The sequence below is a fragment of the Rhododendron vialii genome, chromosome 5a, assembly GCF_030253575.1.
Source record: "Rhododendron vialii isolate Sample 1 chromosome 5a, ASM3025357v1".
Taxonomy (NCBI): domain Eukaryota; kingdom Viridiplantae; phylum Streptophyta; class Magnoliopsida; order Ericales; family Ericaceae; genus Rhododendron; species Rhododendron vialii.
This window is the reverse complement of record NC_080561.1, coordinates 23,170,701-23,195,802: the sequence shown is the minus strand read 5'-3', so window position 1 is coordinate 23,195,802 and position 25,102 is coordinate 23,170,701. Positions and strand designations below refer to the sequence as shown.

The window sequence follows — 25,102 nt, the reverse complement described above, 5'->3', positions numbered from 1 at the left end:
GCAATAACGTAGGAGTACTTCGTTACGGTACCAAACCACACCAAAACGGTGCAATACCGTACGAGTACTTCGTTACGGTACCAAACCACACCAAAACGGCGCAATAACGTACGAGTACTTCGTTACGGTACCAAACCACACCAAAACGGTACAACACCGTACGAGTACATCCATACGGTACCAAACCACACCAAAACGGTGCAATAACGTACGAGTACTTCGTTACGGTACCAAACCACACCTAAACGGCACAATACCGTACGAGTACATCCATAGGGTACCAAACCACACCAAAACGGTGCAATACCGTACGAGTACTTCGTTACGGTACCAAACCACACCAAAATGGTGCAATACTGTTCGAGTACTTCGTTACGGTACCAAACCACACCAAAACAGTGCAATACCGTACGAGTACTTCGTTCCGGTACCAAACCACACCAAAACGGTGCAATACCATACGAGTACATCCATACGGCACCAAACCACACCAAAACTGTGCAATACCGTACGAGTACGTGCATACGGCACCAAACCACACCAAAACGGTGCAATACCGTACGAGTACGTGCATACGATACCACACCACACCAAAACGGTGCAATACCGTACGAGGACATCCATACGGTACCAAACAACACCAAAACGGTGCAATACCGTACGAGTACTTCGTTACGGTACAAAGCCACACCAAAACGGTACAATACCGTACGAGTACATCCATACGGTACCAAACCACACAAAAACGGTGCAATACCGTACGAGTACTTCATTACGGTACCAAACCACACCAAAACGGTACAATACCGTACGAGATCTTCGTCACAGCACCAAACCACACTAAAACGGTGCAATACCGTACGAGTACATCCATACAGTACCAAACCACACCAAAACGGTGCAATACCGTACGAGTACTTCGTTACGGTACCAAACCACACTAAAACGGTACAATACCGTACGAGTACATCCATACGGTACCAAACCACACCAAAACGGTGCAATACCGTACGAGTACTTCGTTACGGTACCAAACCACACCAAAACGGTACAATACCGTACCAGTACATCCATACGGTACCAAACCATACCAAAACGGTGCAATACCGTACGAGTACTTCGTTACGGTACCAAACCACACCAAAGGGGTACAATACCGAACGAGTACATCTATACGGTACCAAACCACCCCAAAACGGTACAATACCGTACATGCACTTCGTTACGGTACCAAACCACACCAAAACGTTACAATACCGTACGAGTACATCCATACGGTACCAAACCACACCCAAACGGTGCAATTACATACGAGTACTTCGTTAAGGTACCAAACCACACCAAAACGGTGCAATACCGTACGAGTACTTCGTTACGGTACCAAACACCACCAAAACGGTACAATACCGTACTAGTACTTCGTTACAGTACCAAACCACACCAACACGGTGCAATACCGTACGAGTACTTCGTTACGGTACCAAACCGCACCAAAACGGTACAATACCGTACGAGTAAATCCATACGGTACCAAACCACCAAAAAACGGTGCAATACCGTACGAGTACTTCGTTACGGTACCAAACCACCCAAAAACAGTGCAACACCGTACGAGTACATCCATACGGTACCAAACAACACCAAAACGGTGCAATACCGTACGAGTACTTCGTTACCGTACAAAGCCACACCAAAACGGTACAATACCGTACGAGTACATCCATACGGTACCAAACCACCCCAAAACGGTGCAATACCGTACGAGTACTTCGTTACGGTACCAAACCACACCAAAACGGTACAATACCGTACGAGTACATCCATACGGTACCAAACCACACCAAAACGGTGCAATACCGTACGAGTACTTCGTTACGGTACCAAACCACACCAAAACGGTGCAATAACGTAGGAGTACTTCGTTACGGTACCAAACCACACCAAAACGGTGCAATACCGTACGAGTACTTCGTTACGGTACCAAACCACACCAAAACGGCGCAATAACGTACGAGTACTTCGTTACGGTACCAAACCACACCAAAACGGTACAACACCGTACGAGTACATCCATACGGTACCAAACCACACCAAAACGGTGCAATAACGTACGAGTACTTCGTTACGGTACCAAACCACACCTAAACGGCACAATACCGTACGAGTACATCCATACGGTACCAAACCACACCAAATCGGTGCAATACCGTACGAGTACTTCGTTACGGTACCAAACCACACCAAAACGGTACAATACCGTACGAGATCTTCGTCATGGCACCAAACCACACTAAAACGGTGCAATACCGTACGAGTACATCCATACGGTACCAAACCACACCAAAACGGTGCAATACCGTACGAGTACTTCGTTACGGTACCAAACCACCGCAAAACGGTGCAATACCGTACGAGTAAATCCATACGGTACCAAACCACCACAAAACGGTGCAATACCGTACGAGTACTTCGTTACGGTACCAAACCACCCAAAAACAGTGCAACACCGTACGAGTACATCCATACGGTACCAAACAACACCAAAACGGTGCAATACCGTACGAGTACTTCGTTACCGTACAAAGCCACACCAAAACGGTACAATACCGTACGAGTACATCCATACGGTACCAAACCACCCCAAAACGGTGCAATACCGTACGAGTACTTCGTTACGGTACCAAACCACACCAAAACGGTACAATACCGTACGAGTACATCCATACGGTACCAAACCACACCAAAACGGTGCAATACCGTACGAGTACTTCGATACGGTACCAAACCACACCAAAACGGTGCAATAACGTAGGAGTACTTCGTTACGGTACCAAACCACACCAAAACGGTGCAATACCGTACGAGTACTTCGTTACGGTACCAAACCACACCAAAACGGCGCAATAACGTACGAGTACTTCGTTACGGTACCAAACCACACCAAAACGGTACAACACCGTACGAGTACATCCATACGGTACCAAACCACACCAAAACGGTGCAATAACGTACGAGTACTTCGTTACGGTACCAAACCACACCTAAACGGCACAATACCGTACGAGTACATCCATACGGTACCAAACCACACCAAATCGGTGCAATACCGTACGAGTACTTCGTTACGGTACCAAACCACACCAAAACGGTACAATACCGTACGAGATCTTCGTCATGGCACCAAACCACACTAAAACGGTGCAATACCGTACGAGTACATCCATACGGTACCAAACCACACCAAAACGGTGCAATACCGTACGAGTACTTCGTTACGGTACCAAACCACCGCAAAACGGTGCAATACCGTACGAGGACATCCATACGGTACCAAACCACACCAAAACGGTGCAATACCGTACGAGTACATCCATACGGCACCAAACCACACCAAAACGGTGCAATACCGTACGAGTACGTGCATACGATACCAAACCACACAAAAACTGTGCAATACCGTACGAGGACATCCATACGGTACCAAACAACACCAAAACGGTGCAATACCGTACGAGTACTTCGTTACGGTACAAAGCCACACCAAAACGGTACAATACCGTACGACTACATCCATACGGTACCAAACCACCCCAAAACGGTGCAATACCGTACGAGTACTTCGTTACGGTACAAAGCCACACCAAAACGGTACAATACCGTACGACTACATCCATGCGGTACCAAACCACCCCAAAACGGTGCAATACCGTACGAGCACTTCGTTACGGTACCAAACCACACCAAAACGGTACAATACCGTACGAGTACATCCATACGGTACCAAACCACACCAAAACGGTGCAATACCGTACGAGTACTTCGTTACGGTACCAAACCACACCAAAACGGTGCAATAACGTACGAGTACTTCGTTACGGTACCAAACCACACCAAAATGGTACAACACCGTACGAGTACATCCATACGGTACCAAACCACACCAAAACGGTGCAATAACGTACGAGTACTTCGTTACGGTACGAAACCACACCTAAACGTTACAGTACCGTACGCGTACATCCATACGGTACCAAACCACACCAAATCAGTGCAATACCGTACGAGTACTTCGTTACGGTACCAAACCACACCAAAACGGTACAATACCGTACGAGATCTTCGTCATGGCACCAAACCACACTAAAACGGTGCAATACCGTACGAGTACATCCATACGGTACCAAACCACACCAAAACTGTGCAACACCGTACGAGTACTTCGTTACGGTACCAAACCACCGCAAAACAGTGCAATACCGTACGAGGACATCCATACGGTACCAAACCACACCAAAACGGTGCAATACCGTACGAGTACATCCATACGGCACCAAACCACACCAAAACGGTGCAATACCGTGCGAGTACGTGCATACGATACCAAACCACACCAAAACGGTGCAATACCATAGAGGACATCCATACGGTACCAAACCACACCAAAACGGTGCAATACCGTACGAGTACTTCGTTACGGTACAAAGCCACACCAAAACGGTACAATACCGTACGAGTACATACATAGGGTACCTAACCACCCCAAAACGGTGCAATACCGTACGAGTACTTCGTTACGGTACCAAACCACACCAAATCGGTGAAATACCGTACGAGTACTTCGTTACGGTACCAAACCATCCCAAAACGGTGCAATACCGTACGAGGACATCCATACGGTACCAAACCACACCAAAACGGTGCAATACCGTACGAGTACATCCATACTGCACCAAACCGCACCAAAACTGTGCAATACCGTACGAGTACGTGCATACGATACCAAACCACACCAAAACGGTGCAATACCGTACGAGGACATCCATACGGTACCAAACCACACCAAAACGGTGCAATACCGTACGAGTACTTCGTTACGGTACAAAGCCACACCAAAACGGTACAATACCGTACGAGTACATCCATGCGGTACCAAACCACCCCAAAACGGTGCAATACCGTACGAGTACTTCGTTACGGTACCAAACCACACCAAAACGGTACAATACCGTACGAGTACATCCATACGGTACCAAACCACACCAAAACGGTGCAATACCGTACGAGTCTTTCGTTACGGTACCAAACCACCCCAAAACGGTTCAATACCGTACGAGGACATCCATACGGTACCAAACCACACCAAAACGGTGCAATACCGTACGAGTACATCCATACGGCACCAAACCGCACCAAAACTGTGCAATACCGTACGAGTACGTGCATACCATACCAAACCACACCAAAACGGTGCAATACCGTACGAGGACATCCATACGGTACCAAACCACACAAAAACGGTGCAATACCGCACGAGTACTTCGTTACGGTACAAAGCCACACCAAAACGGTACAATACCGTACGAGTACATCCATGCGGTACCAAACCACCCCAAAACGGTGCAATACCGTACGAGTACTTCGTTACGGTACTAAACCACACCAAAACGGTACAATACCGTACGAGTACATCCATACGGTACCAAACCACACCAAAACGGTGCAATACCGTACGAGTACTTCGTTACGGTACCAAACCACACCAAAACGGTACAATACCGTACGAGATCTTCGTCACGGCACCAAACCACACTAAAACGGTGCAATACCGTACGAGTACATCCATACGGTACCAAACCACACCAAAACGGTGCAATACCGTACGAGTACTTCGTTACGGTACCAAACCACACCAAAACGGCGCAATAACGTACGAGTACTTCGTTACGGTACCAAACCACACCAAAACGGTACAACACCGTACGAGTACATCCATACGGTACCAAACCACACCAAAACGGTGCAATAACGTACGAGTACTTCGTTACGGTACCAAACCACACCTAAACGGTACAATACCGTACGAGATCTTCGTCATGGCACCAAACCACACTAAAACGGTGCAATACCGTACGAGTACATCCATACGGTACCAAACCACACCAAAACGGTGCAATACCGTACGAGTACTTCGTTACGGTACCAAACCACCGCAAAACGGTGCAATACCGTACGAGGACATCCATACGGTACCAAACCACACCAAAACGGTGCAATACCGTACGAGTACATCCATACGGCACCAAACCACACCAAAACGGTGCAATACCGTACGAGTACGTGCATACGATACCAAACCACACAAAAACTGTGCAATACCGTACGAGGACATCCATACGGTACCAAACAACACCAAAACGGTGCAATACCGTACGAGTACTTCGTTACGGTACAAAGCCACACCAAAACGGTACAATACCGTACGACTACATCCATACGGTACCAAACCACCCCAAAACGGTGCAATACCGTACGAGTACTTCGTTACGGTACAAAGCCTCACCAAAACGGTACAATACCGTACGACTACATCCATGCGGTACCAAACGACCCCAAAACGGTGCAATACCGTACGAGCACTTCGTTACGGTACCAAACCACACCAAAACGGTACAATACCGTACGAGTACATCCATACGGTACCAAACCACACCAAAACGGTGCAATACCGTACGAGTACTTCGTTACGGTACCAAACCACACCAAAACGGTGCAATAACGTACGAGTACTTCGTTACGGTACCAAACCACACCAAAATGGTACAACACCGTACGAGTACATCCATACGGTACCAAACCACACCAAAACGGTGCAATAACGTACGAGTACTTCGTTACGGTACGAAACCACACCTAAACGGTACAGTACCGTACGCGTACATCCATACGGTACCAAACCACACCAAATCGGTGCAATACCGTACGAGTACTTCGTTACGGTACCAAACCACACCAAAACGGTACAATACCGTACGAGATCTTCGTCATGGCACCAAACCACACTAAAACGGTGCAATACCGTACGAGTACATCCATACGGTACCAAACCACCCCAAAACGGTGCAATACCGTACGAGTACTTCGTTACGGTACCAAACCACACAAAAATGGTACAATACCGTACGAGTACAGCCATACGGTACCAAACCACACCAAAACGGTGCAATACCGTACGAGTCTTTCGTTACGGTACCAAACCACCCCAAAACGGTGCAATACCGTACGAGGACATCCATACGGTACCAAACCACACCAAAACGGTTCAATACCGTACGAGTACATCCATACGGTACCAAACCGCACCAAAACTGTGCAATACCGTACGAGTACGTGCATACCATACCAAACCACACCAAAACGGTGCAATACCGTACGAGGACATCCATACGGTACCAAACAACACCAAAACGGTGCAATACCGTACGAGTACTTCGTTACGGTACAAAGCCACACCAAAACGGTACAATACCGTACGAGTACATCCATGCGGTACCAAACCACCCCAAAACGGTGCAATACCGTACGAGTACTTCGTTACGGTACCAAACCACACCAAAACGGTACAATACCGTACGAGTACATCCATACGGTACCAAACCACACCAAAACGGTGCAATACCGTACGAGTACTTCGTTACGGTACCAAACCACACCAAAACGGTGCAATAACGTACGAGTACTTCGTTACGGTACCAAACCACACCAAAACGGTACAACACCGTACGAGTACATCCATACGGTACCAAACCACACCAAAACGGTGCAGTAACGTACGAGTACTTCGTTACGGTACCAAACCACACCTAAACGGTACAATACCTTACGAGTACATCCATACGGTACAAAACCACACCAAATCGGTTCAATACTTTACGAGTACTTCGTTACGGTACCAAACCACACCAAAACGGTACAATACCGTACGAGTACATCCATACGGTACCAAACCACACCAAAACGGTGCAATACCGTACGAGTACTTCGTTACGGTACCAAACCACACCAAAACGGTACAATACCGTACGAGATCTTCGTCACGGCACCAAACCACACTAAAACGGTGCAATACCGTACGAGTACATCCATACGGTACCAAACCACACCAAAACGATGCAATACCGTACGAGTACTTCGTTACGGTACCAAACCACACCAAAACGGCGCAATAACGTACGAGTACTTCGTTACGGTACCAAACCACACCAAAACGGTACAACACCGTACGGGTACATCCATACGGTACCAAACCACACCAAAACGGTGCAATAACGTACGAGTACTTCGTTACGGTACCAAACCACACCTAAACGGTACAATACCGTACGAGTTCATCCATACGGTACCAAACCACACCAAATCGGTGCAATACTGTACGAGTACTTCGTTACGGTACCAAACCACACCAAAACGGTACAATACTGTACGAGATCTTCGTCATGGCACCCAACCACACTAAAACGGTGCAATACCGTACGAGTACATCCATACGGTACCAAACCACCCCAAAACGGTGCAATACCGTACGAGTACATCCATACGGTACCAAACCACACCAAAATGGTGCAATACCGTACGAGTACATCCATACGGCACCAAACCACACCAAAACTATGCAATACCGTACGAGTACGTGCATACGATACAAAACCACACCAAAACGGTGCAATACCGTACGAGGACATCCATACGGTACCAAACCACACCAAAACGGTGCAATACCGTACGAGTACTTCGTTACGGTACAAAGCCACACCAAAACGGTACATTACCGTACGAGTACATCCATACGGTACCAAACCACCCCGAAACGGCGCAATATCGTACGAGTACTTCGTTACGGTACCAAACCACACAAAAACGGTACAATACCGTACGAGATCTTCGTCACGGCACCAAACCACACTAAAACGGAGCAATACCGTACGAGTACATCCATACGGTACCAAACCACACCAAAACGGTGCAATACCGTACGAGTACTTCGTTACGGTACCAAACCACACCAAAACGGCGCAATAACGTACGAGTACTTCGTTACGGTACCAAACCACACCTAAACGGTACAATACCGTACGAGTACATCCATACGGTACCAAACCACACCAAATCGGTGCAATACTGTACGAGTACTTCGTTACTGTACCAAACCGCACCAAAACGGTACAATACCGTACGAGTACATCCATACGGTACCAAACCACACCAAAACGGTGCAATACCGTACGAGTACTTCGTTACGGTACCAAACCACACCAAAACGGTGCAATAACGTACGAGTACTTCGTTACGGTACCAAACCACACCAAAACGGTACAACACCGTACGAGTACATCCATACGGTACCAAACCACACCAAAACTGTGCAGTAACGTACGAGTACTTCGTTACGGTACCAAACCACACCTAAACGGTACAATACCGTACGAGTTCATCCATACGGTACAAAACCACACCAAATCGGTGCAATACTGTACGAGTACTTCGTTACGGTACCAAACCACACCAAAACGGTACAATACTGTACGAGATCTTCGTCATGGCACCCAACCACACTAAAACGATGCAATACCGTACGAGTACATCCATACGGTACCAAACCACCCCAAAACGGTGCAATACCGTACGAGTACATCCATACGGTACCAAACCACACCAAAACGGTGCAATACCGTACGAGTACATCCATACGGCACCAAACCACACCAAAACTGTGCAATACCGTACGAGTACGTGCATACGATACAAAACCACACCAAAACGGTGCAATACCGTACGAGGACATCCATACGGTACCAAACCCCACCAAAACGGTGCAATACCGTACGAGTACTTCGTTACGGTACAAAGCCACACCAAAACGGTACATTACCGTACGAGTACATCCATACGGTACCAAACCACCCCGAAACGGCGCAATACCGTACTAGTACTTCGTTACGGTACCAAACCACACCAAAACGGTACATTACCGTACGAGTACATCAATACGGTACGAAACTACACCAAAACGGTGCAATACCGTACGAGTACTTCGTTACGGTACCAAACCACACCAAAACGGTGCAATAACGTACGAGTACTTCGTTACGGTACCAAACCACACCAAAACGGTACAATACCGTACGAGTACATCCAAACGGTACCAAACCACACCAAAACAGTGCAATACCGTACGAGTTCTTCGTTACGGTACCAAACCACACCAAAACGGTACAATACCGTACGAGTACATCCATACGGTACCAAACCACCCCAAAACGGTGCAATACCGTACGAGTACTTCGTTACGGTACCAAACCACACCAAAACGTTACAATACCGCACGAGTACATCCATACGGTACCAAACCACACCAAAACGGTCCAATACCGTACGAGTACTTCGTTACGGTACCAAACCACACCAAAACGGTGCAATACCGTACGAGTACTTCGTTACGGTACCAAACACCACCAAAACGGTACAATACTGTACGAGTACTTCGTTACGGTACCAAACCACACCAAAACGGTACAATACCATACGAGTACTTCGTTACGGCACCAAAGCACACCAAAACGGTACAATACCGTACGAGTAAATCCATACGGTACCAAACCACACCAAAACAGTGCAATACCGTACGAGTACTTCGTTACGGTACCAAACCACACCAAAACGGTGCAATACCGTACGAGTACATCCATAGGGTACCAAACCACACCAAAACGGTGCAATACCGTACGAGTACTTCGTTACGGTACCAAACCACACCAAAATGGTGCAATACTGTTCGAGTACTTCGTTACGGTACCAAACTACACCAAAACAGTGCAATACCGTACGAGTACTTCGTTCCGGTACCAAACCACACCAAAACGGTGCAATACCATACGAGTACATCCATACGGCACCAAACCACACCAAAACGGTGCAATACCGTACGAGTACGTGCATACGGCACCAAACCACACCAAAACGGTGCAATACCGTACGAGTACGTGCATACGATACCACACCACACCAAAACGGTGCAATACCGTACGAGGACATCCATACGGTACCAAACAACACCAAAACGGTGCAATACCGTACGAGTACTTCGTTACGGTACAAAGCCACACCAAAACGGTACAATACCGTACGAGTACATCCATACGGTACCAAACCACACAAAAACGGTGCAATACCGTACGAGTACTTCGTTACGGTACCAAACCACACCAAAACGGTACAATACCGTACGAGATCTTCGTCACAGCACCAAACCACACTAAAACGGTGCAATACCGTACGAGTACATCCATACGGTACCAAACCACACCAAAACGGTGCAATACCGTACGAGTACTTCGTTACGGTACCAAACCACACTAAAACGGTACAATACCGTACGAGTACATCCATACGGTACCAAACCACACCAAAACGGTGCAATACCGTACGAGTACTTCGTTACGGTACCAAACCACACCAAAACGGTACAATACCGTACAAGTACATCCATACGGTACCAAACCATACCAAAACGGTGCAATACCGTACGAGTACTTCGTTACGGTACCAAACCACACCAAAGGGGTACAATACCGAACGAGTACATCTATACGGTACCAAACCACCCCAAAACGGTACAATACCGTACATGCACTTCGTTACGGTACCAAACCACACCAAAACGTTACAATACCGTACGAGTACATCCATACGGTACCAAACCACACCCAAACGGTGCAATTACATACGAGTACTTCGTTAAGGTACCAAACCACACCAAAACGGTGCAATACCGTACGAGTACTTCGTTACGGTACCAAACACCACCAAAACGGTACAATACCGTACTAGTACTTCGTTACAGTACCAAACCACACCAACACGGTGCAATACCGTACGAGTACTTCGTTACGGTACCAAACCGCACCAAAACGGTACAATACCGTACGAGTAAATCCATACGGTACCAAACCACCACAAAACGGTGCAATACCGTACGAGTACTTCGTTACGGTACCAAACCACCCAAAAACGGTGCAACACCGTACGAGTACATCCATACGGTACCAAACCACACCAAAACGGTGCAATACCGTACGAGTACATCCATACGGCACCAAACCACACCAAAACGGTGCAATACCGTACGAGTACGTGCATACGATACCAAACCACACTAAAACGGTGCAATACCGTACGAGGACATCCATACGGTACCAAACAACACCAAAACGGTGCAATACCGTACGAGTACTTCGTTACCGTACAAAGCCACACCAAAACGGTACAATACCGTACGAGTACATCCATACGGTACCAAACCACCCCAAAACGGTGCAATACCGTACGAGTACTTCGTTACGGTACCAAACCACACCAAAACGGTACAATACCGTACGAGTACATCCATACGGTACCAAACCACACCAAAACGGTGCAATACCGTACGAGTACTTCGTTACGGTACCAAACCACACCAAAACGGTGCAATAACGTAGGAGTACTTCGTTACGGTACCAAACCACACCAAAACGGTGCAATACCGTACGAGTACTTCGTTACGGTACCAAACCACACCAAAACGGTGCAATACCGTACGAGTACTTCGTTACGGTACCAAACCACACCAAAACGGTACAATACCGTACGAGTACATCCATACGGTACAAAACCACACCAAAACGGTGCAATACCGTACGAGTACTTCGTTACGGTACCAAACCACCCCAAAACGGTATAATACCGTACGAGATCTTCGTCACGGCACCAAACCACACGAAAACAGTGCAATACCGTACGAGTACATCCATACGGTACCAAACCACACCAAAACGGTGCAATACCGTACGAGTACATCCATACGGTACCAAACCACACCAAAACAGTTCAATACCGTACGAGTACATCCATACGGCACCAAACCATACCAAAACGGTGCAATACCGTACGAGTACGTGCATACGATACCAAACCACACCAAAACGGTGCAATACCGTAGAGGACATCCATACGGTACCAAACCACATCAAAACGGTGCAATACCGTATGAGTACTTCGTTACGGTACAAAGCCACACCAAAACGGTACAATACCGTACGAGTACATCCATACGGTACCAAACCACCCCAAAACGGTGCAATACCGTACGAGTACTTCGTTACGGTACCAAATGACCGCGTCGTTCCGTGTCAAATATAAATTTATAAAACCTTGGAATTAACTACTACTCCGTAGAATAGTGGTCAAGACCGAGTATCGTTCCGACGGAGACAGTATGGCTGAGTTACGACAAATTCGATTAATTTTTGGATTAATTCGGGCAAAAGAAGTTTGGTTGTTTGAATTTGGAGAATTTATTAAACTAAGAGAAATAATTAAATGGAGAATTTGTAACGATTGAAGAGAAAATCTAGGGTTCGAATCTACCTCGACCGCGTAACTCCAACATGCATAGGCGAGATTAATTATTCGAATCAGAAGGGATTATTATTAGGGCTTGCAAACCCTAGCAATAATCATCTAGAAAATAATTGAGTTGTTAAAAGGTATAGATTATCCCATAGCACGGACCGTCTCAGAAGTACGATCTAGCCGCCTAACGGCACGGCCCGTCTTACGAGTATAATCTATCTCAGAACTCCAACCACAATCGATGAAAACTATTATATAACTCGTATTTGAAAGCATGCATACAAATACTCAATAGATTAAAACCATCAAAATCATTCCATTCAATTGAAACGGAAAGAATTCTTAGTTATACAATCGATCCGAATAATAAACCTAAAACCCATACATAAAATAGAGTTACTTGGTGCGAAGTTTCATCTTCCCCCTAGACGATGGAGTTAGCCGGCCATGGAAGCTGAAGCCCTGTTTATGCGTAGCCCTGTTCTCTGTTCTTTGACAAAATCCCCTCTGCCGCAGACCCCGTGCAAGAATTCGTCACGCCTGATCGTCAAAAAGTCCCGCCTCCATGTCAGTAGCATTATATTTTTATAGTGTAGGGTTTTAGGCCATGAATTACATTAAGGCCCTTTGGACTCTGGGTAATAATAAATTAATCATGCAACTTTTAGACATTCTGCACTATGACCCCAAGCTTCTTTTAATCTTCTTATTAATCAACCCAATTTGCACATTTTCGCACCCATCAATCTTTGAGGCCTGCAAACACCATAAAACACTAAAACGCATCAAGTAACAAAGTAAACGGATAAACAATGCGTAAATTAGAAGGAGTAAATGGGTACTTTTCAGCACCTATCACACCCCTCAACTTACACTTTGCTAGTCCCAAGCAAAGAAAAGAACTAAACAACTAATGAAAGCAATGAAAGATAGGACATTTGAACCCCCGGGTGCTCCGGTAGGACGAGTTTAGTCTCGTAAAAGTGCAAGGGTTATCAGCAGTGAACACCCATAAACACGGGGAACCTTTCAACACAAAGAACACAACCTATCATGCAATTCATTGACATATCAAGCAGAGGACACAAAGCTACCAAAAAGATATAGCAAGGCAAACATAGTTCCGAGTGCTAACAATTAAGAAATAAATTGTGGCACTGAAGCTTAGTGTGTGTGAATACGGGCCTCAATCACATATGAACAATAACCAACCACTCTCTGCGGACCGAGCCTCGACTTCAATTCTTACTGTGTCATGCACTCTCAAATGAAATCACTCGAAACAAGGTACATTATGAACTCTCGAGTGTGCGGTTTGGAGGTTACGTAAATAGAAAGCAAAGTACTCCGCACACTATGACACGAAAAGAACGCTTTATATAGTGGACACACAATCTCATGAACAAAATGCCAAGTATTGAAACTCTCCACCAATCAATCCTCAACCCAACACCCCTAAGATCAAACAGGACTTTATTCAAGGTTATAGCATTAGGGATGGGATAATGTATCAAGGCTATGGTAAAAATAGATTCAAGTGTGAGAGAATATGCGAGTATTTCAACTAAACGGGACAAATATGCAATGTGTACCCCGCTAACATTAATTCAACTCCACCTTATCTCTTCTTCCAACCTTCCAACATTTTTCAATTATAAAGCAACCATTCCTCCTTTTTTCAACTTATCGGTGCCCCTTTTTCTTTTGTATTTTGTTATGTATTTTTGTAAGGGACACCACCAATACTTCACAAAATTCAACAATCTATCCAAAAATCAACCTTTACATTCTCACCTTTCTCTAAACACAATATGGAAGGTGGAGCTAACCAAGAAAAGGCTAAATCTGTAAGGCTCAATGTGGCTCGCAAGGGATAAATGTGAACACAAATGAATGAACTGGCCCAAATATCAAGAAAGTGCCTGTAATCCTCTCCCAGGGGTGTAACATCCATGTGACAAACCAAAACCAAAGGATATTGTTATGCATTCAAGTTCCAACACTCGGCGGCCAAAGATGATGAGATTGACAACAAATGTGTTTCTTTCCATGACAAACAAAGAGTTTAATTGACACCACTCCAATAAAAGATAAGGCTCAAAAGCTCACAAGGGTATAAGTCTCCACTAATCATAGCCTTTAAGAATAGTCAAATCACAGCTCACAAGCAATCAAGGTCATACGTGCAATGTGCAAAATGCTAAAACAAAAGCACAAGCAGTCCAGCAAATGAAACTACTCTGCCAAAGAGATATCGAAATGGTAGCAGCATGCCTATACTTAAGTAATCAACAAGCGAGCGCAACAGACAATAATCTCATGCAGAAAGGCTCCCATTTTTTTTAATTTTCAATTTTCTCAATTTTTTTTGGAAGACTCTAAACAAACTACTAAAGAAAGCACTCAAAGTATGCTCCACCCCCCAACTTAAACTAGTCACTGCCCTCAGTGATTGCAAGGCACTAAAAGGAATAAGGCAATGGAAAGAAAGAGGGAGGAAGGATATCACCTCGAGTGGAGAAATAAGCAAAGCAGAAAAGATATGGTGGCCGAGAGGCCTCCCAACTTGAACGAAACAACCTGCAATGCGTTAGTCTCCACCAAAACAAGATGCGAAAATAAATTACAAAACTAACTGACAAAACAAAAACTAAACAAAAAGAAAAGAAAACTCAAGAGATTGCATAAAAAACATAAACAACAATTAAAATCCACCACTTTCTTCACGCGAAAGACACGGGTACTACTTTTCTCCCTTGTCAAAGACTGTGGTTCCCTACTTGTTGGAAGAGCAATATGCGTAGGATTCAACGATATCTTGAGAAGTAGTGCCATCATCTAATAGGCTGTCACTCCCTCTGGGGCTGCCAGATTCCTTACCCACCACTCGGCTTATGAAGCAATCTCCGCCAAGCTGGACACTAAAGTCGGATGGTTCAGACAGATTTCTCGTTGCTAACTACGCGCCTGCCGCCAGACCCAACCTCCTAAGTACTACATACATAGCTTTGACAAGGTGGCTATACCAGACCGTTGGAAGCCGTTCGAGCACGGCGAACACTGGAGGTATCTCATCCTCCAAGGATTTAAAGTCTCCTAGACTTGTCACGATCTACCTCACACTCAACAGTCTAAAAACAGTTTTATTCTCCTCTTAAAATTTAATCGAGATGGATCATTCCAAAAGATATTATCCAACCCGTCTATAAAAATGAAATACGATGGGTCACATAACCAAGTTAGAATTGCTCCTCTAGTCACCATATGAATAAAATCATACCAAGGAAAATAATGTTTAAATGGCAAGGTTTCAAAACTCACCCTAAAAATTAAGACCGGACAAGACACATTGCTCTCCATCTCTTCCTTGGAACTATGGATGTTTATGTAAGAACCACCTACCCCCCAACTTTGAGTACACTCCGTAGGTCCATAATCTATTGTAATAGCATCTACCAAATCAGCACATGAAGCCATAGATTCAGACGACACAGGCTTTAGCCCAAGTTCTAATGGGGACTTTACAAAAGGAGTGGGCGGTTCACCCACAAGAGTGGGTGTAAGCTCAATTTTGATTTGTCGAGGAGGGGTGGCCATTTGATGTGTGGAATCAAGTAAAGTGTTAACCTCCTCAATAGACTGGTCAATATCAAAATTCTCAAAGTCAAAATGAGCCAAACAAGTGGCCAATGGGTCATCGGTCAAAATAGAAGGCAACACCTCCTCCATTAAGTCCTCTAAGACATCGACTGCGAAGCAGTCTTCCTCCACTGGAGAAGGTCTTGCAGCCTTGTAAACATTAAGCTTAAGGGTCATGTTTCCAAATGTCACCTCCATTTCCCCACTCCTCACATGAATATTAGCATTGGCCGTCGCCAAGAAGGGACGACCAAGAATAACTGGAGTTTGTTTAAGGGTTTGCACTGGTTCTGTGTCAAGGACTATAAAATCAGCCGAAAAGTAAAAATCATTAACCTTAACAAGAACGTCCTCAACTACTCCACGTGGCACCTTAATGGATCTATCAGCTAATTGTAAGGTAACCGACGTGGGCTTCAACTCCCCAAGTCCCAATTGTTCGTACACCGAGTAAGGTATCAAATTGACACTAGCCCCTAAGTCTAGCAATGCTCGCTCAATGACATGGTTCCCTATTCCTATGGAAATAGTAGGGGTGCCTGGATCTTGTAACTTAGGGGGAGCAATTGATTGGAACACTGAGCTCACTTGCTCAGTGAGAAGGACCTTTTTCGATACATTGGTTTTACATTTCCTCTTTTGAGTACAGAGGTCCTTCAAAAACTTAGCATAAGTGGGGACTTGTTTGATCGCATCTAGGAGAGGAATGTTTACTTTGACTTGCTTAAAAACCTCAAGGATATCCTCCATAGATGCTCCCCTCTTAGGAAAGGGAGATGGTGCATTCAAACATGATGGGAACGGGGCTTTAGGCACATAGGGTGGTACTTTAGAGCCCGCTGACACAGAAGTGGGTGATGCAGGTGTGACTGGAGGGGTTCCCTCTTTACTTTGTGAACTCTCCTTCCCAAAGTCATCGAGGTCGGAGGGAGCCAAATGCTCCTTCGGCTTCACTTTCTCTGGTCGGGTTTCGACCTCTCTCTTATTGCGCAAAGCCATAATTACCTTAGCATCAGCAGGAGGCGAGTCATGAACCACAAACTGTCCTCCATGGGGTTGGACAGGTTGGCTGGGCAACCTACCTTCTTCTCTACGATTGAGTGCATTGGCTATTTGACCCACTTGGGTCTCTAACCTTGCGATGGACTGTGTGTTGGTGCGCACCTGCTGTTGGGTGTCATTTAGTCTATCAAGCGCTTGTAGCACCTTTTCCTCAAAGGATGGATCCCGCGAGGATTGGGGATGTGCTTGCTGCTGATTCTGTGAGAGATAGGCCGCAGGGTTAAACTGCATGTTGAATGGCCTAGGCTGCTGGGCGAAACTATTACGCTGGTGTTCCGTCTTCCATGAGAAATTGGGATGTTTGCTCCATCCCTGGTTATAAGTAGTGGAAAAAGGATCATTACCCGGTTTGGAGAAACCTTGCGCGTTGGCATACCCTTGTGCAGCATTAACCTGTTCTTGCACAAACAAAGGGAATTATGGTGCTGCAGGACAGTCGACAATATAATGGGCCGGACTAGCACATAAAGAACATGCCTCCTGATAAGGTGGAGGCTGTGAGGTGGCCAATTCCTTGGTGAGAAGTTGTTCAACTTTCTCAGTCAATGCATCTACTTTAGATTGAAGGTCATGAGATGGTTTAATCTCATACATACCTCGTGGCTTATCAGAACCAGTAATGACTGACTTAGTTCTCCTCTCAAAAGAAACATTTTGCAGGGACCCTTCGCTCATAGTTTCAAATAACTGCCAGGCATCCTCTTCATTCTTAACCATCACAGAGCCTCCACATGAGGCATCAACCATCACACGATGTTGCGGATGCAGCCCGGAATAAAAACTCTGTACTAATTGCCACTTAGGTATGTCATGGTGTGGACACTTACGAATGAGATCCCCATATCTCTCCCAAGCCTCATAGAACTGTTCATTCTCAGCTTGTTGGAAAGTGGTAATCTCTTGCCGAAGTCTGAGTGTTTTTCCTATGGGGAAGAATTTCTTAAGGAATGCCGCACTCATTTGCGCCCAAGATGTTATAGAATTAGCTGGCAAAGTACTAAGCCAATGTTTGGCGTTCCCTATTAAAGTGAATTGAAACAAAATCAATCTCAATGCATCCATCGGAAAATTATGAATTAAAAGCGTGGAACTGAGGGCTTCAAATTCAGTGATGTGTTGATATGGATCCTCTTGAGATTGCCCTTGAAACTTAGGGAGCATTTGGAGAGTACCAGGCTTAATCTCATAGTTGTTAGCCGTGATGGCGGGTAGTCGTACACATGATGGTGTAGTGTACGCCGTGGGGGCGAAGTGTGAGTTGAGAGGGAGGGGGTTAGGTATCACAACCCTTCTCTCTCCATTAGGATCATCATCTGCCATTGTGACTAAGTCGGTCTTTCTATTACCCCTACGTCTCTTTTCCAAGCCAAAATTAAGGGGTACGAGTTCAGGTTCCTGTGACCGACGACCAAGCATGCAAGTTCAATACCCCTTGATTGTAAAAATGGGGTACTCCAGACACAGACACTAATTTGCCAAAAATAAGAACAAACTCACAGTGAGTCAACGAAATCTTTTTATATCACGGCACTGCTTCTCCACAATGATCTTTGCTCGTTTGTCGTCTCGTAACCTGTAGCTAAGAATACCAAAACTAACAAACAAAATAAAAATAAATAACAATGAACTAAACTAAAAACTAATTAAATTAACGCAACCGTGCAAACTGTCCCCGGCAACGGCGCCAAAATTTGACCGCGTCGTTCCGTGTCAAATATAAATTTATAAAACCTTGGAATTAACTACTACTCCGTAGAATAGTGGTCAAGACCGAGTATCGTTCCGACGGAGACAGTATGGCTGAGTTACGACAAATTCGATTAATTTTTAGATTAATTCGGGCAAAAGAAGTTTGGTTGTTTGAATTTGGAGAATTTATTAAACTAAGAGAAATAATTAAATGGAGAATTTGTAACGATTGAAGAGAAAATCTAGGGTTCGAATCTACCTCGACCGCGTAACTCCAACATGCATAGGCGAGATTAATTATTCGAATCAGAAGGGATTATTATTAGGGCTTGCAAACCCTAGCAATAATCATCTAGAAAATAATTGAGTTGTTAAAAGGTATAGATTATCCCATAGCACGGACCGTCTCAGAAGTACGATCTAGCCGCCTAACGGCACGGCCCGTCTTACGAGTATAATCTATCTCAGAACTCCAACCACAATCGATGAAAACTATTATATAACTCGTATTTGAAAGCATGCATACAAATACTCAATAGATTAAAACCATCAAAATCATTCCATTCAATTGAAACGGAAAGAATTCTTAGTTATACAATCGATCCGAATAATAAACCTAAAACCCATACATAAAATAGAGTTACTTGGTGCGAAGTTTCATCTTCCCCCTAGACGATGGAGTTAGCCGGCCATGGAAGCTGAAGCCCTGTTTATGCGTAGCCCTGTTCTCTGTTCTTTGACAAAATCCCCTATGCCGCAGACCCCGTGCAAGAATTCGTCACGCCTGATCGTCAAAAAGTCCCGCCTCCATGTCAGTAGAATTATATTTTTATAGTGCAGGGTTTTAGGCCATGAATTACATTAAGGCCCTTTGGACTCTGGGTAATAATAAATTAATCATGCAACTTTTAGACATTCTGCACTATGACCCCAAGCTTCTTTTAATCTTCTTATTAATCAACCCAATTTGCACATTTTCGCACCCATCAATCTTTGAGGCCTGCAAACACCATAAAACACTAAAACGCATCAAGTAACAAAGTAAACGGATAAACAATGCGTAAATTAGAAGGAGTAAATGGGTACTTTTCAGCACCTATCACCAAACCACACCAAAACAGTACAATACAGTACGAGTACATCCATACGGTACCAAACCACACCAAAACGGTGCAATACCGTACGAGTACATCCATACGGCACCAAACCACACCAAAACGGTGCAATACCGTACGAGTAAGTGCATACGATACCAAACCACACCAAAACGGTGCAATACCGTACGAGGACATCCATACGGTACCAAACAACACCAAAACGGTGCAATACCGTACGAGTACTTCGTTACGGTACAAAGCCACACCAAAACGGTACAATACCGTACGACTACATCCATACGGTACAAAACCAACCCAAAACGGTGCAATACCGTACGAGTACTTCGTTACGGTACCAAACCACACCAAAATGGTACAATACCGTACGAGTACATCCATACGGTACCAAACCACACCAAAACGGTGCAATACCGTACGAGTACTTCGTTACGGTACCAAACCACACCAAAACGGTGCAATAACGTACGAGTACTTCTTTACGGTACCAAACCACACCTAAACGGTACAATACCGTACGAGTACATCCATACGGTACCAAACCACACCAAAATGGTGCAATACTGTACGAGTACTTCGTTACGGTACCAAACCACACCAAAACGGTACAATACCGTACGAGTACATCCATACGGTACCAAACCACACCAAAACGGTGCAATATCGTACGAGTACTTCGTTACGGAACCAAACCACACCAAAACGGTACAATACCGTACGAGTACATCCATACGGTACCAAACCACACCAAAACGGTGCAATACCGTACGAGTACTTTGTTACGGTACCAAACCACACCAAAACGGTACAATACCGTACGAGTACATCCATAAGGTACAAAACCACACCAAAACGGTGCAATACCATACGAGTACTTCGTTACGGTACCAAACCACACCAAAACGGTGCAATACCGTACGAGTACTTCGTTACGGTACCAAACACCACCAAAACGGTACAATACCGTACGAGTACTTCGTTACGGTACCAAACCACACCAAAACGGCGCAATACCGTACGAGTACTTCGTTACGGTACCAAACCACACGAAAACGGTACAATACCGTACGAGTAAATCCATACAGTACCACACCACACCAAAACGGTGCAATACCGTACGAGTACTTCGTTACGGTACCAAACCACAAAAAAACGGTACAATACCATACGAGTACATCCATACGGTACCAAACCACACCAAAACGGTGCAATACCATACGAGTACTTCGTTACGGTACCAAACCACACCAAAACGGTGCAATACCGTACGAGTACTTCGTTACGGTACCAAACACCACCAAAACGGTACAATACCATACGAGTACTTCGTTACAGTACCAAACCACACCAAAACGGTGCAATACCGTACGAGTACTTCGTTACGGTACCAAACCACACCAAAACGGTACAATACCGTACGAGAAAATCCATACGGTACCAAACCACACCAAAACGGTGCAATACCGTACGAGTACTTAGTTACGGTACCAAACCACACCAAAACGGTACAATACCGTACGAGTACATCCATACGGTACCAAACCACACCAAAACGGTGCAATACCGTACGAGTACTTCGTTACGATACCAAACCACACCAAAACGGTGCAATACCGTACGAGTACATCCATACGGTACCAAACCACACCAAAACGGTTCAATACCGTACGAGGACATCCATACGGTACCAAACCACACCAAAACGGTGCAATACCGTACGAGTACATCCATACGGCACCAAACCACACCAAAACTGTGCAATACCGTACGAGTACGTGCATACGATACCAAACCACACCAAAACGGTGCAATACCGTACGAGGACATCCATACGGTACCAAACCACACCAAAACGGTGCAATACCGTACGAGTACTTCGTTACGGTAAAAAGCCACACCAAAACGGTGCAATACCATACGAGTACATCCATACAGCACCAAACCACACCAAAACTGTGCAATACCGTACGAGTACGTGCATACGATACCAAACCACACCAAAACGGTGCAATACCGTACGAGGACATCCATACGGTACCAAACCACACCAAAACGGTGCAATACCGTACGAGTACTTCGTTACGGTACAAAGCCACACCAAAGTGGTACAATACCGTACGAGTACATCCATACGGTACCAAACCACACCAAAACGGTGCAATACCGTACGAGTACTTCGTTACGGTACAAAACCACACCAAAACGGTACAATAACGTACGAGTACATCCATACGGTACCAAACCACACCAAAACGGTGCAATATCGAACGAGTACTTCGTTACGGTACCAAACCACACCAAAACGGTGCAATAACGTACGAGTACTTCGTTACGGTACCAAACCACACCAAAACGGTACAACACCGTACGAGTACATCCATACGATACCAAACCTCACCAAAACGGTGCAATACCGTACGAGTACTTCGTTACGGTACCAAACCACACCAAAACGATACAATACCGTACGAGTACATCCATACGGTACCAAACCACACCAAAATGGTGCAATACCGTACGAGTACATCCATACGGCACCAAACCACACCAAAACGGTGCAATACCGTACGAGTACGTGCATACGATACCAAACCACACAGAAACGGTGCAATATCGTACGAGGACATCCATACGGTACCAAACAACACCAAAACGGTGCAATACCGTACGAGTACTTCGTTACAGTACAAAGCCACACCAAAACGGTACAATACCGTACAAGTACATCCATACGGTACCAAACCACCCCAAAACGGTGCAATACCGTACGAGTACTTCGTTACGGTACCAAACCACACCAAAACGGTACAATACCATACGAGTACATCCATACGGTACCAAATCACACCAAAACGGTGCAATACCGTACGAGTACTTCGTTACGGTACCAAACCACACCAAAACGGTGCAATAAGGTACGAGTACTTGGTTACGGTACCAAACCACACCAAAACGGTACAATACCGTACGAGTACATCCATACGGTACGAAACCACACCAAAAGGGTACAATACCGTACGAGTACTTCGTTACGGTACCAAACCACACCAAAACGGTACAATACCGTACGAGTACATCCATACGGTACCAAACCACACCAAAACGGTGCAATACCGTACGAGTACTTCGTTACGGTACCAAACCACACCAAAACGGAGCAATACCGTACGAGTACTTCGTTACGGTACCAAACCACACCAAAACGGCACAATACCGTACGAGTACTTCGTTACGGTACCAAACCACACCAAAACGGTGCAATACCGTACGAGTACTTCGTTACGGTACCAAACCACACCAAAACGGTGCAATACCGTACGAGTACTTCGTTACGGTACGAAACCACACCAAAACGGTGCAATACCGTACGAGTACATCGTTACGGTACCAAACCAGAACAAAACGGTACAATACCATACGAGTACATCCGTACGGTACCAAACCACACCAAAACGGTGCAATACCGTACGAGTACTTCGTTACGGTACCAAACCACACCAAAACGGTGCAATAAGGTACGAGTACTTGGTTACGGTACCAAACCACACCAAAACGGTACAATACCGTACGAGTACATCCATACGGTACGAAACCACACCAAAAGGGTACAATACCGTACGAGTACTTCGTTACGGTACCAAACCACACCAAAACGGTACAATACCGTACGAGTACATCCATACGGTACCAAACCACACCAAAACGGTGCAATACCGTACGAGTACTTCGTTACGGTACCAAACCACACCAAAACGGAGCAATACCGTACGAGTACTTCGTTACGGTACCAAACCACACCAAAACGGTGCAATACCGTACGAGTACATCCATACCGTACCAAACCACACCAAAACGGTGCAATACCGTACGAGTACTTCGTTACCGTACCAAACCACACCAAAACGGTGCAATACCGTACGAGTACATCCAAACGGTACCAAACCACACCAAAACTGTACAATACCGTACGAGTACTTCGTTACGGTACCAAACCACACCAAAACGGTACAATACCGTACGAGAACATCCATACGGTACCAAACCACACCAAAACGGTGCAATACCGTACGATTACTTCGTTACGGTACCAAACCACACCAAAACGGTGCAATACCGTACGAGTACATCCATACGGTACCAAACCACACCAAAACGGTGCAATACTGTACGAGTACTTCGTTACGGTACCAAACCACACCAAAACTGTACAATACCGTACGAGTACATCCATACGGTACCAAACCACACCAAAAGGGTGCAATACCGTACGAGTACTTCGTTACGGTACCAAACCACACCAAAACGGTACAATACCGTACAAGTACATCCATACGGTACCAAACCACACCAAAACGATACAATACCGTACGAGT

At 45.4% G+C, this 25,102-nt stretch overlaps 1 non-coding gene across 1 annotated transcript; it reads left to right on the top strand.

Moving 5' to 3' along the window:
• The first annotated feature begins 18,730 nt into the window (after positions 1 to 18,730).
• On the top strand, positions 18,731 to 18,837 carry LOC131328092 (small nucleolar RNA R71). The gene has a single exon (XR_009200374.1). It is a non-coding gene; the product is annotated as a small nucleolar RNA R71 (small nucleolar RNA).
• The last annotated feature ends 6,265 nt before the right edge of the window (positions 18,838 to 25,102 follow it).